Source organism: Macaca mulatta, chromosome 4 (genome assembly GCF_049350105.2).
Source record: "Macaca mulatta isolate MMU2019108-1 chromosome 4, T2T-MMU8v2.0, whole genome shotgun sequence".
Lineage (NCBI taxonomy): Eukaryota > Metazoa > Chordata > Mammalia > Primates > Cercopithecidae > Macaca > Macaca mulatta.
The window spans coordinates 102,439,191-102,452,474 of NC_133409.1; the positions used below are offsets into that span (position 1 = coordinate 102,439,191).

At 35.9% G+C, this 13,284-nt stretch overlaps 1 protein-coding gene and 1 pseudogene across 1 annotated transcript in view; one reads left to right on the forward strand and one right to left on the reverse strand.

Annotated features, from left to right (window-relative positions):
* The window catches only part of ME1 (malic enzyme 1), a 228,096-nt gene that overhangs the window by 45,640 nt on the left and 169,172 nt on the right, over positions 1 to 13,284 (forward strand). The window lies entirely within an intron of this gene.
* On the reverse strand, positions 994 to 2,133 carry LOC694863 (glyceraldehyde-3-phosphate dehydrogenase pseudogene; annotated as a pseudogene).

Genomic DNA, 13,284 nt, shown 5'->3' on the forward strand with positions numbered 1-13,284 from the left:
TAATTTGTAAAGATCAAATCAGTGTAATTGAGATATCTATCACCTTAAATATTTATCTTTTCCTTATGCTGGAAAAATTCAGATTATCTTCTTCTAGCTGTTTTGAAATATACAATAGTTCTTATTTCTTCCATCGATCTGCATACTAAACTACATTAATAGCACATATCTATGTTATGTTCATATAATAGTTACATTAACAGTGACTAAATTTTTTTCATGGAAGAACAGGAGTTAGAATTTACTGTTAATTGTATTGCAAAGTAATTGTTTTCTGTGTATATAAGCATATTATTTTAAATATACAAATGATTAGATATTCATATTGAGAAAATAATGAAACAAATATTCAGAAAGAAGAAACTCAAAAATGCCTAGTGTCATCATACCATAAAGCCCTGACAGACACAATACATACTATTTTCCTTATAGATGAAGGAATCAGACTGTATAAACTATTTCTTGCCTTACTATAGGCAAGAAACCTACAGTATTTTCCTTATAGATGAAGGGATCATGCTATGTAAACTCTTTCTTGCCTTACTGTCTTCTCTGAGTAATGTATCATAAACATCTGTGCATGTCCAAAAATATATTTCTATATAAAGAATCTTAATACGAGCATAATAAAAAGCTGTTTTAAATTCAAGGATGTTTATTGAAATTCTGTTTCTGTGAGATACTAAGTACTAACAATGATAAGAAATGTAGAAGAGCTTGAATCAAATGAAGTATTTGGGTTGAAGTCGATAGAAATCTCAATAGCTACAAAATTTTGTTTGTTTGTTTGTTTGGCTAAGCACAGGGGATTTTATTGATGGTACATGACAAGGTGGGGCTCCCTCGGCTCCTCCCTTTTAGGGGGTCTGCATGGAAACTGTGAGGAGGGGAGATTCTCAGTGTGGTGGGGGACTGAGTATGGCAGGGACTCCCCAGCAGTGAAGGCGGCTCTCTTCCTGTCATGCTCTCACTGGGGCTGGTGGTCTGGGGGTCTTACTCCTTGGAAGCCATGTGGGCAGAGGTCCACCACCCTGTTGCTGCAGCCAAATTCATTGTTATACTAGGAAATGAGCTTGACAAAGTGGTCGTTGAGGGCAATGCCAACCCCCACATCGAAGGTGGAAGAGTGGATGTCACTTTTGAAGTCAGAGGAGACAACCTGGTGCTCAGTGTAGCCCAGGATGCCTTTGAGGGGGCCCTCTGATGCCTTCTTCACCACCTTCTTGACGTCATCGTATTTGGCAGGTTTTTCCGGATGGCAGGTCAGGTCCACCAATGACGTGTTGGCGGTGGGGACACGGAAGGCCATGCCAGTGAGCTTCCCATTTAGCTCAGGGATGACCTTGCCCACAGCCTTGGCAGCACCAGTAGAGGTAGGGATGATGTTCTGGAGGGCCCTGTGGCCGTCACGCCACAGTTTCCGATAGGAGTCATCCACAGTCTTCTGGGTGGCAGCGATGGTGTGGACTGTGGTCATGAGTCCTTCCACGATACCAAAGTTGTCATGGATGCCCTTGGCCAGGGGCGATAAGCAGTTGGTGGTGCAGGAGGCATTGCTGACGATCTTGAGCTGTTGTCATATTTCTCATGGTTCACACCCATCGCGGACATGGAAGCATCAGCAGAGGGTGCAGAGATGATGACCATTTTGGCTCCTCCCTGCAAGTGACCCCCAGCGTTCTCCATGGCAGTGAAGACGCCAGTGGATTCCATGACATACTCAGTGCCAGCATCACCCCATTTGATTTTGGAGGGATCTTGCTCCTGGAAGATAGTGATGGGATTTCCACTGATGACAAGCTTCCCGTTCTCAGCCTTGACAGTGCCATGGAATTTGCCATAGGTGGAATTATACTGGAACATGTAGATGGTGTTGTTGAGGTCAATGAAGGAATCATTGATGGTGACAATATTGACTTTACCAGAGTTTGAAACAGCCCTGGTGACCAGGCACTCAATATGACCAAATCTGTTGACTGCAGTCTTCACCTTCACCATGGTGTCTCAGGGATGCAGCTGGCAGTGCACGAGAAGATGCAGCTGTCTGTCGAATGGGAGGAGCAGAGAGCCGCAGCAAGTATTTTTGAGAGCTTTTACTATATTAGATGGTTTTCTCGGGCTTAGGATACTTTGGTGTGCATATATTCCAAAAGAAGAAGAGACAAACATATAAAATAAATAAATTGTCTAGAATGTTTGAAGGTGATAAGTGTTATGGAGAAAGAGAACAGGAAAACGGGGATCAGAAGTGTCAGTTGCTTTGCAGGAGGCAGTTGTAATTTTACATAGAGTGGACAGTGTAGGTCTCATTGGAAGATGATATTGGAGGAGTTAGGGAGGAAGTCACAAAGATAGGAGTGGAAACATGCCAGATGGAAGGAACAGCCAATGCCAAGGCCCTCAGTGGGAACATGCCTGGAGACCAGGAGCAGCATGGAGACCACTGTGTCTGAAGTGGAGTGAGAGAGACGGAGAATAGGAGATGAGTTCACAGAGGTAGGTCAATGAGCGGGTATAGGTCTTAGGGCTTCCTGTAGGCTCTTTGGAAGAACATTGGCTTTTACTGTTAGCTAAATGAAAAGCCGTAAATGGTCTTACACAGTTACATGATATGATCTAATATTTTTAAAAAGAACATTCTGGTTGCTGTGTTGAGAACAGACTAAAGCAAAAGAAGAATCAGGGACCCTTGTTAGGAGACTATTACAGTAAACCCAGTGAGAGATGAGAGTGGCTCAGATTAGGAGGGTAATAATGGAATTAGGGGTAAGTTTTAAAATCCAAATTCTGGATAAAAATGTAGACAGTCACAAGGACTTTCTACTGGACTGAAAGCTTCCTAGAGTAGTGATTGAAAGTATGGGCTCTGGAGTAGGTAGCCATTTTCACTTACTGGTTTCGCCTCCTGTTGTAGTCTGGTATAAGGTATTTAACTTTTCTGTGCTTCAGTTTCCTCATTTGTAAATTGGGAGTAATACTACAGTCTGCCACATCTTATCCATACTTTTAAATTCCAAAACTCTGAAATTCAAGACAGTAAAAAAATCTCATTTGGGACAAAACCGGATCTTATCTGAAATCATTGGCAGCAGTACCAAAGACTATATATAGTCTTTTAAGTCTAAGTCTAGCAGTAAACTGGATTTATAAGACTATAATAGTCTATCTCACTTACTATCATTTGTTTTTCTGTGGAAATACTAATGTATTTGATTATGGGGGCGTTCTTAGAAATAAATATGTTTACATATATAAACTTATATAAGTATTTTTTTTATGTATGTATTTAGAGAGATGGGTGGCTGGGGAAGGGGAGAGGAAGAAATGGGGAAGAGGGTAGAGGTAGGAAAGCATTTGTGGCAAAATGCGTATAAATGTTGAATCTAGGTGGAAGTATTTATTGTATTATTCTTTCAACTTTTCTGTAATATTTGAAATTTAAGTAAGGAATGCTTTATTACCAGAGAAAGCAAAGTTTCTAAGTCCATTTCTGTATGACCTCTTCATACAGTTTTCTGTCATATTGCAATTTAGTGTGTATATTTTATTGAATGTTTGATGATTTTGAAGTTTTCCAGTAAAATAGTTATGGCTTCTCCTATAATTATAAAAAAAATCCTATTTGAAATTGTGTTATGTGGCATAAATTTAAGTGTTGTATTTAATTAGAAAGGGAATTGTGGATGTGTGAATGCTGTGAGTGATGGATCTTCCATTAGCATATAGATGAATTTTATTTTTAAGCCAAAATGGAAAAATGTCTAGTAAACCTTATCTACTACAACAGCAGGTATTTGAAGACATTCAGAAAGTAAAGAGGAGAATTATACGCCTAATTCTATTAATACTTACTGTGTATGGTTTTGGTGGTAGCACTTAGGAACATAGTGAAAATTAAAGGTTAATAGTACTTCAAGCACTGAGTTTAACATAATTAAAAACAGATATATCTTTTGATCACATTTTTAAGTATATGTCTTAATGCTGTGATACTTTTCTGTGGATAGATTTTTTTTTATTTTGAATATGGCATTAAAATCTGGGTAGGTATCCCAAAATAAATTCTTGTATGACTAATACTATTTCTATTTTTTTTCTAAGTGACTGCTGGGATATTCATTTATTGGTTTTGTGGGGAATTTATTTGCTTTTTGGCATAGATACTTTGTGTGGGTTTTTCAGATGTCATAGATAATCATTTTTAAGAATATTTTTGGGCTTGCTTGGATTGTCTTGTTCCCATGTGCCCAAATCATTTTAATTCTTGCAGAATTTCCAGTATTTGGTAGTGCAGTCTGCTTATGTCAGTGTGCCTAATTGTGGTTAGTTTGTATATAGACGTGTGATTTTTGGAAGCTAGAGACAATTTTTTTTTTTTTTATTTTTGCAGACTGCTGAGCTTCCTATGTTACTTAAGTTACCTGTATGTTGTGAAACTTTTTTTTAAAGAAAAGTTTTGTGCAAATTGATAATGCAGCTATATGTAATGGATGGCTAAAGCAGATTCATATAATTTATTTGGAAATATTTCTACCTACTGTATTTTTATACTACATTTTCTTTTTTTTCAATTTTTTATTTTATTTATTTATTTATTTTTAAAAATTTATTTATTTATTATTATTATTATACTTTAAGTTCTAGGGTACATGTGCATAATGTGCAGGTTTGTTACATATGTATACTTGTGCCATGTTGGTGTGCTGCACCCATCAACTCGTCAGCACCCCTCAACTCGTCAGCACCCATCAACTCGTCATTTACATCAGGTATAACTCCCAATGCAATCCCTCCCCCCTCCCCCCTCCCCCCTCCCCATGATAGGCCCCGGTATGTGATGTTCCCCTTCCCGAGTCCAAGTGATCTCATTGTTCAGTTCCCACCTATGAGTGAGAACATGCGGTGTTTGGTTTTCTGTTCTTGTGATAGTTTGCTAAGAATGATGGTTTCCAGCTGCATCCATGTCCCTACAAAGGACACAAACTCATCCTTTTTTATGGCTGCATAGTATTCCATGGTGTATATGTGCCACATTTTCTTAATCCAGTCTGTCACTGATGGACATTTGGGTTGATTCCAAGTCTTTGCTATTGTGAATAGTGTCGCAATAAACATACATGTGCATGTGTCTTTATAGCAGCATGATTTATAATCCTTTGGGTATATCCCCAGTAATGGGATGGCTGGGTCATATGGTACATCTAGTTCTAGATCCTTGAGGAATCGCCATACTGTTTTCCATAATGGTTGAACTAGTTTACAATCCCACCAACAGTGTAAAAGTGTTCCTATTTCTCCACATCCTCTCCAGCACCTGTTGTTTCCTGACTTTTTAATGATTGCCATTGTAACTGGTTACACTGCATTTTCTAAGATTTATCTCCCTCTCTTTTGAGTTCTGATTAGCTACATATTATTATACCATGTATTTGGCGATTATTCATGTTTCTACTTTTGATATTTCTAATGTTCTATCAAAATATGCTTGATCTCTTTTTTTGGTATTTTACCATTCATTTTGTCTCAACTGGATTGTAAGATTCTAGAGAAAAGGGATCATATTTTATAAATTATTCTTGTATTTCTCATGCTATTTAGATTTAATGCCTGGTTGGTGTTCAATTAATATATGTTGTTTGCTATCTCAGAGAAATTGTAACTTAGAATTACTTTATTCATTCACTCACACAGAAAAAAATGTAAAGTATTCATATATTCTTTATTTCTCCTACTGTTTAAGCATATTATTCTGACAGGCAAATTCTCATAAATAATAGATATTAAAGAAATTGGACACACTCTAAGGAATCAGACTGTGAGGACATGAAATATTATTATTATTGTTTTACTTTTGAGAAGGAGTCTTACTCTGTCACCCAGGCTGGAGTGTAGTGGCATAGTCTCAGCTCACTGCAACCTCTTTTTCCTGGATTCAAGTGATTCTCCTGCCTCAGCCTCCCAACTAGCTAGGATTACAGGCATGCGCCACCATGCCCAGCTACTTTTTTGTATTTTTTTTAGCACAGACAGAGTTTCACCATGTTGCCCAGGCTGGTCTCGAACTTCTGGGCTCAAGAGAGCCACCCGTCTTGGCCTCCCAAAGTGCTGGGATTACCACCATACCTGGCTTCATTCACTCATCCATATACAGGGCATGACTGATTTGATTTTGGCAAACAGAATGGGCTAAAACAGTTTTCTGGGGATAGTCTTCTTTAAAAAAGCATTTTCCAGAGTTCGATTAGATCAGTACTTTTGGTTCACCAAAAAATTATGATGAAAAAAGTATTCAGTGCTCGAATTAATTGGAGAAAAACGGAATTAAATGAAATCAAACAGGATTCTTTACAGCAAAGTTTCTCAGACTGATAACCTATTTTGTGAGTTTTTTGGATGGCGAGAATTAGATTTAATAAAGTAGTATATATAGCCTAATTATTGGCACAAAGTAGATATTCTCAAATGGTGGTTATTGTTACTGGTATTATTTTAACTCTCAGGTTTCTTGATGATCAAATAGATTATGGTATCATGTACCAAATTTCAGAATATTGGAATATTTGAGAGAGATAGAAAGTTCATTTGGGGGGCCAGATGTAGTGGTGCATGCCTGTAATCCCAGTACTTTGAGGGGCCAAGGTAGACGGATCAGTTTAGTTTAAGAGTTCAAGACCAGCCTGGACAACATAGTGAAACCCCGTCTTTACAAAAAATACAAAAATCAACTGGTGTGGTGGTGCGTGCTATGGTCCAGCTACTCAGGAGGCTGAGGTGGGAGGATTGCTTGAGCCTGGGATGTTGAGGCTGCAGTGAGCTGTGATTACACCACTGCACTCTTTCTAGCCTGTGGGGTAGAATGAGATCCTGTGAAAAGAAAGAGAGAGAAAGGGAGGGAGGGAGGAAGGGAGGGAAGGGGAGGGGATGGGAGGGAAGGGGAGAGTTGAGTTTATGTTTGAGACATGCTAAATTTTAAATGTCTTTTGGACTTCCAGGTAGAAGGGTCTAATAGTCAATTAAATATATGGACCTGGAACTTAGTAGATGATATACTTAAAACATCCTAACATTTTAACTTGCATATTATAAATGCTGCGCGAATGGTATCTGTTCCGAGTTTGGCAATGTCACAGATTATCAACAAGTGTAATTGTTAAAAAGATTTAATCAATAAGATATTCTATTATGTTGCTATATGTCTTCATAGAAGATTCTTTGAAAAATGCATAAAAGGAAATACTAAAATCAGCCAAAACAAAATATTAAAGTATTTTTTCTACATTTAGTAATACATTTTTATACTTTTTTCCTTTAGAATCCCAAAAGGACTTGAAGTAGAGTATCATTATTTAAATTGTGGGGACTAAGCTTACATATTATTACTTAATGTGTAATTTCATGTGAGGAAGTATGTCTAGTATGCCATCATGACCATGATTAGAAATGGAGATGTATACAAATATGAGAGTCTAAATAATATTTACTTACATGGAAACATATAGTTTCTGCAGATGTATAGCCAATAGTGTTGTCTCATATGATGAGGGTGTGAGTTTTAATTGATATTTGATTTGTGAAATAGCAGCAAGAAAAGAAGCTTAAAAAGAATAAACGTAGAAAGAAACCTTCCCAAATCTAATATTCCTTTAACCAAAAAATGTTCTCATTTTATAGTACAGATTATAAGTATGCTATCAAAGGAGAGATTAATAGAATGAAACTTTCATATTGTTCTTGCTTTATAAATTTTCTCTAGTTTTAAATCTACCTGGCTTTTTTCGTATATCTATTTTAATGATATACTGTATAGTATGGTAATTTTCCTTGATTAAGTTTTAAGTACTTCAATAACTCAGTGATTGTAAAATGAGCCTAAGTTTTTATGGAAAAGAAACATGGTTTCACAGCCAGTTTTAATAACTGCAAATTAAAATTCTAATGTTTGAAATAAGACCGTGGCACTGTCTTAGTCAATTTGGGCTGCTATAATACACTACCATAAACTGGGTACTTTAACAGTGACAGAAATGCATTTCTCACAGTTCTGGGGAGGCTGGGAAGTCCGAAAGCAGGGTGTCAGCGTGGTTGTGTTCCAGTAAGGACCCTCTTCTGGGTTGCAGACTGCCAGCTTCCTGTTGTTTCCTCACGTTGCAGAAAGCAGAGAGCTCTCTGGGGTCCCTTTTTTAAAGGGCACTAATCATATAACCTAAATCACCTCCCAAAGGCCCCATCTCCTAATACCATCATATTGGGGGTCAGGATTTCAAAATACATTAATTTTGGGGTACACATTCAGTCTGTTGCAGGTACTTTCAATAGTTTAATGCTATTCTACTTGTTATTTGACAATTATAATGTAAACTGTCAGGTGATTCAGTACCCAGAGGTTAGTAGACATGCCTTGCTGTCCTAGGTCCTCATACGCTGAGATATGTGGAGCTAGCTTTTTTTCATGGACCAGAATGGGAGTTTCTGGGAAGAGGTGAGAGGTGGTCCTAAACCTTTAGGTAGTCCGGGATACTAGAGCTGCCCAGGTGAACCAGAACTATTCTTAATTGGATTTGCCTTTTTAAAATTAAACTACTTTAGAATCTTTAGAAATATCTAGGAAACTTTTGAGAATCAGGGAATATTTTTGGCTTATACTTCTGGTTTAGTATGTGACTTTTATTTTTTACTGTGTTATAATTGTTTGCATTTCTAGAAGTTCTCTTAAACATCAAATAGTTGATTTTAAGAGGGCAGCTAGCTTTTAATACTTCCAGAAAAGTGACCATTTTAATGTTAAATATTAATAACATTTTCACTACTTATCTATGGTAATAAGCCTTTGATTTTGATTTATACTTATTCTGTAATATTATTTTGTCCATTTATCTCATTTCCCTTGAAACTGGCTTAACCCTACTTTAAGGTATGAGAAAAAGAAATACTTGGTGTAATTTTTTTCAAAGATGTGAAACAAGTCAGATGGAATGTCTGGACTAGTTCAAGTCTTAACTGTTACCTCAGTTGATTTTATAGTTAAAGATAATTATTTATTAAAAGTTGATTTTTATTTATTATAGAGATATAGATGATTTCTTAAATTATGAATTTAAACTAATTATTTTTTCCAAGCAGAATAAAAGTTATTTTTATGAAAATGTATATATGACTTGTGCTAAATAGGAGTGAGGTAGAGTATCGTATATCTTAAGTACTGGAAATTCAGCGAGTGCCCAGTAGTAGTTTAAAATACCAAACTATCTTCTTTCCTAAGCATTGCCTTAATGAGGAAAAATTTGGAGAATGGAAAAAATGTAGACATATTTCAAACATCAGTTCTTTACATCAAGATCTAAGAGTTGTCTAAATTTGTGCATAGACATATAAATCTTTTTAGCAATGCAGTGAAACTTATCTTTTACTGTAAAATGCCATTAAAAATATAAAGTAACAGTTCATCGGGTCTCCATATTCATCTAGAGATTGTACATGTGGAAAACTTGAATGGAAATTTAGTTTAGGATCCAAAAATAACTTTTCAACAATCTGTGTGGTACATTCAGGTGTTCTGACTTAAGTTTACACATAGCATATGGAGAATTAAGAAAAATTGCCAATTTTTATCTCAGGTGATATTTATGCAAGTCTATTAATTTGAGCATTATTTCTTCATCTTTTAGAAGGGTATTTATTTTTAAGGAAGATTATAAATCTCATTCCTCTTTACCCAATATAAAGAATTTTTTAAAAGGAGGCACAGTTCTTATATCACTTTGCATCCCCTACCCAAATCACTTCTGGAATAGTGTATTTAGTTTTGCATACCATGGTTTTGAAGTGTCATTGATATCCGAGAAAGTGACAATAGCAGTGACAGTTATTGAAAACTTGTCGTGTGAGAAACAGTTGGTGGAAATAGGAATGTTTAGCCTAAAAGGAAAGACTTGAAAGTTAAGCCGTCAATTATTTGAAAGATTTTTATATACAAGAAAGTGTATGCTTGCATGGCATAGCTTCAGAATGTAGAACTTAAATTACTAGATGATATGTAAAGCCACATACCCACAACCATGTCATTTTTGACAAAGTCAACGATAACAAACAATGGAGAAAGAACTCCCTATTCAATAATGGTGCTACAGTAACTGGCTACCAATATGTAGAATATTGAAACAGAACCCATTCCTTTCACAATTAACTCAAGATAGATTAAAGACTTAAATGTAAAACCTAAAACTATAAAAACCTAGAAGAAACCTTAAGAAATACCATTCTGGACCAGGCGAGGTAGCTCACGCCTGTAATCCCAGTACTTTGGGAGGCCAAGGCGGGTGGATCACAAGTTCAAGAGATAGAGATCATCCTGACCAATGTGGCGAAACCCTGATTCTACAAAAATACACAAAATTAGCCAGGTGTGGTGGTGGGCGCCTGTAGTCCCAGCTACTTGGGAGGCTGAGGCAGGAGAATCAGTTGAACCCAGGAGACGGAGCTTGCAGTGAGCCAAGATTGTGCCGCTGCACTCCAGCCTGATGACAAAGAGCGAGACTCCATCTAAAAAAAAAAAAAAAAAAAAAAAGAAATACCATTCTGGACATTGGCCTTGGCAAATAATTTATGACTAAGTCCCCAAAAGCAATTGCAACCAAAACAAAAAAAGGACCCTTATTAAAGATTCTGCACAGCAAAAGAAATTATTACAAGAATAAACAGACAACCTACCAAATGGGAAAAAATATTCACAAACTATGCATCTGGCAAAGCTCTAATATCCAGAATCTATTAATATAAGGAACTTAAATTTACAAGCAAAAAACAAACAATCCCATTAAAAAGTGGGCAAAAACCATAACAGACACTTCTCAAAAGAAGACATGAAAAAAGGTTGAGCATCAGTGAGAAGTGCAAATCAAAACCACAATGAGATACCATCTCATACCAGTCACAATGACTATTATTAAAAAATTTTTAAAAATCAGACGTTGGTGAGATTACAAAGAAAAGAAATGCTTATACATTGCTGGTGGGAATGTAAATTATTTTAGTCACTGTAGAAAGCAGTTTGGAGATTTCTCAAATAACTTAAAACTGAACTACCATTCAACCCAGCAATTCCATTATTGGGTATATACCCAAAGGAAAATAAACCATTCGTCCAAAAAGACACATGCACTTGTATGTTCATTGCAGCATTATTCACAAAAGCAAAGACATGGAATCAACCTAGATGCCCACCATCTGTGGACTGGATAAAGAAAATGTGGTCATATACACATGGAATACTACACAGCCATAAAAAGAATGAAATCATGTACTTTGCAGCAACATGGATGCAGCAAATTGTTAATTTTAACTCAATACCATATGTTTTATTGTATATTTTGTAATAATATTTTATTTTTGCTATGGTAAAATTTATAAAATAGTTGATAGAAGGATTCCAAATTAAATATTATCTGCTTAAAATATATCCTTAAAGTTATCAAATTTTATTTTTTTCTAAGCAAAGAAGTTTCTCATTTAACAGTATAAACCCTTATCTTAGTATGATTGGTGGCTGAATTAATGGCATTCATAATAATTTGGGGAGTATCATATTTTACATATTTTACAAAAATAGTGCTGCCTTGTTAAATAAAACATTTTCACTATGAAATGAGGTAATTTATTTTGAAAGCTGAAAATGTGCAAGTATATTATTTCCCTGTTTAAATATGATCATTTTTATTGTAAATGTGCCAAATAAATGCCATCTGCCTGATGAAATCAGTGTTACCTTAGGATTCTTTCCAGTGCTTTTTACCATGGAAAGTACTTTGGAGTTTATCAGAACAATAGTCGATTTATACTTAATTAATTGGGTGCTTCTACTAGTTTTAAAGTGAATAAATGAAGAAGAAGTTATATAAAATTATTTTGTGTACATTTTGAGTCCACTTTTATTTGGAAACAATAGTTGAGCTGTGATATGTAGAGACTGAGTCAGTAACATTTGCTATTTGTTGATTTCTAAAATCTGCACATTTTATAATGGAAAACAATCATTCTGAGGAAAGTATCACCAGGTAGTAAATGCCAGAGTTGGCACTTGAACTTGTTTTCTTTCTCCTAATCCTCTGCATTAGTAAGAGTCCTCCAGAGAAACAAAACCAATAGTATATATATGTGTGCGTGTGTATGTATGTATGTATGTATGTATGTATGTATGTATATGTGTGTATATGTATGTGTGTATACATTTGAAGGAATTGTTCCATGAGATTGTGGAGGCTGGCAAGTCTAAAATCTGCAGTTTGAATCTGAAGACAGTCTGATGGTAGAATTTCTTCTTCTTCAGGGGAGGTCAGTCTTTTCTAATAAGGTTTCAGCTGATTGGATGAGGCCCATACACATTGTGGAGGGTAATCTGTTTTATTCAGAATCTACTGATTTAAATATTAGTATCATCTAAAAACTACCTTCATGGAAGCATTTAGAATGTTTGATCAAACATCTGGGTACTATGCCTAGCTCGGGTGACACATGAAAATAGCCAATACATATTCCTAGACCAGTGTCGGGTCTTCTTATCTTAGATTGATTATGTTTTCCAACTCGACTGTGAGTTCAAAGAAGCTGCACTCTATCATGTAGCTTCCTGGACCTTTCCCTATTAGTAGGTGTTCTGAATTTCAAAAGGTAAAATGATATATTATGCTTGTTAATTAAGATTATTTTCTCAAATATGGGGATGTTTACGTGTGAAGAGTTTCATATATTGCTTTCCAGAGGAGCTTAATTCTAGCAGATGTTTCTTAGGAATATGACTCTACTATGGTTTCACTTGTAAAAGTTCCTAATACTGACTGGATTAATTGTAGTAATTTAACATTTAAATCTAATTTTAGAAATTGTCAGATCATGTTATTGACCATTCAGTTCTTCCAGAAGGTTCTTGCTTTGTTTTCTTCCCAACTCTGCCATCTTTTATAGTCTTTTAAATTATTGACTATGTTTATTACTTCCTTTCTCCTTCCTTCCATTACCAGAAATTTATTGAGTGTCCACTGCTTGCCAGGCACTTTACTAAGCATTGAGATTAGGTAAATAAAGACTTAATTTCTGCATGTGTGGAATTTACAGGTAATATTCAAGTGAACAAAGAAATACATGAGTACTGTTTGTGTTATGAAGGAAATGAACAGAGGACAGTGAGAAACAGTAACAGGGAATTTCCGTTCACAGTATAGTTAGGGATGTACCTCTGAGGAGGTAATATTTAGGCTGCCAGTTGAAGGATAAGGAAGCAGCTTGTGAAAA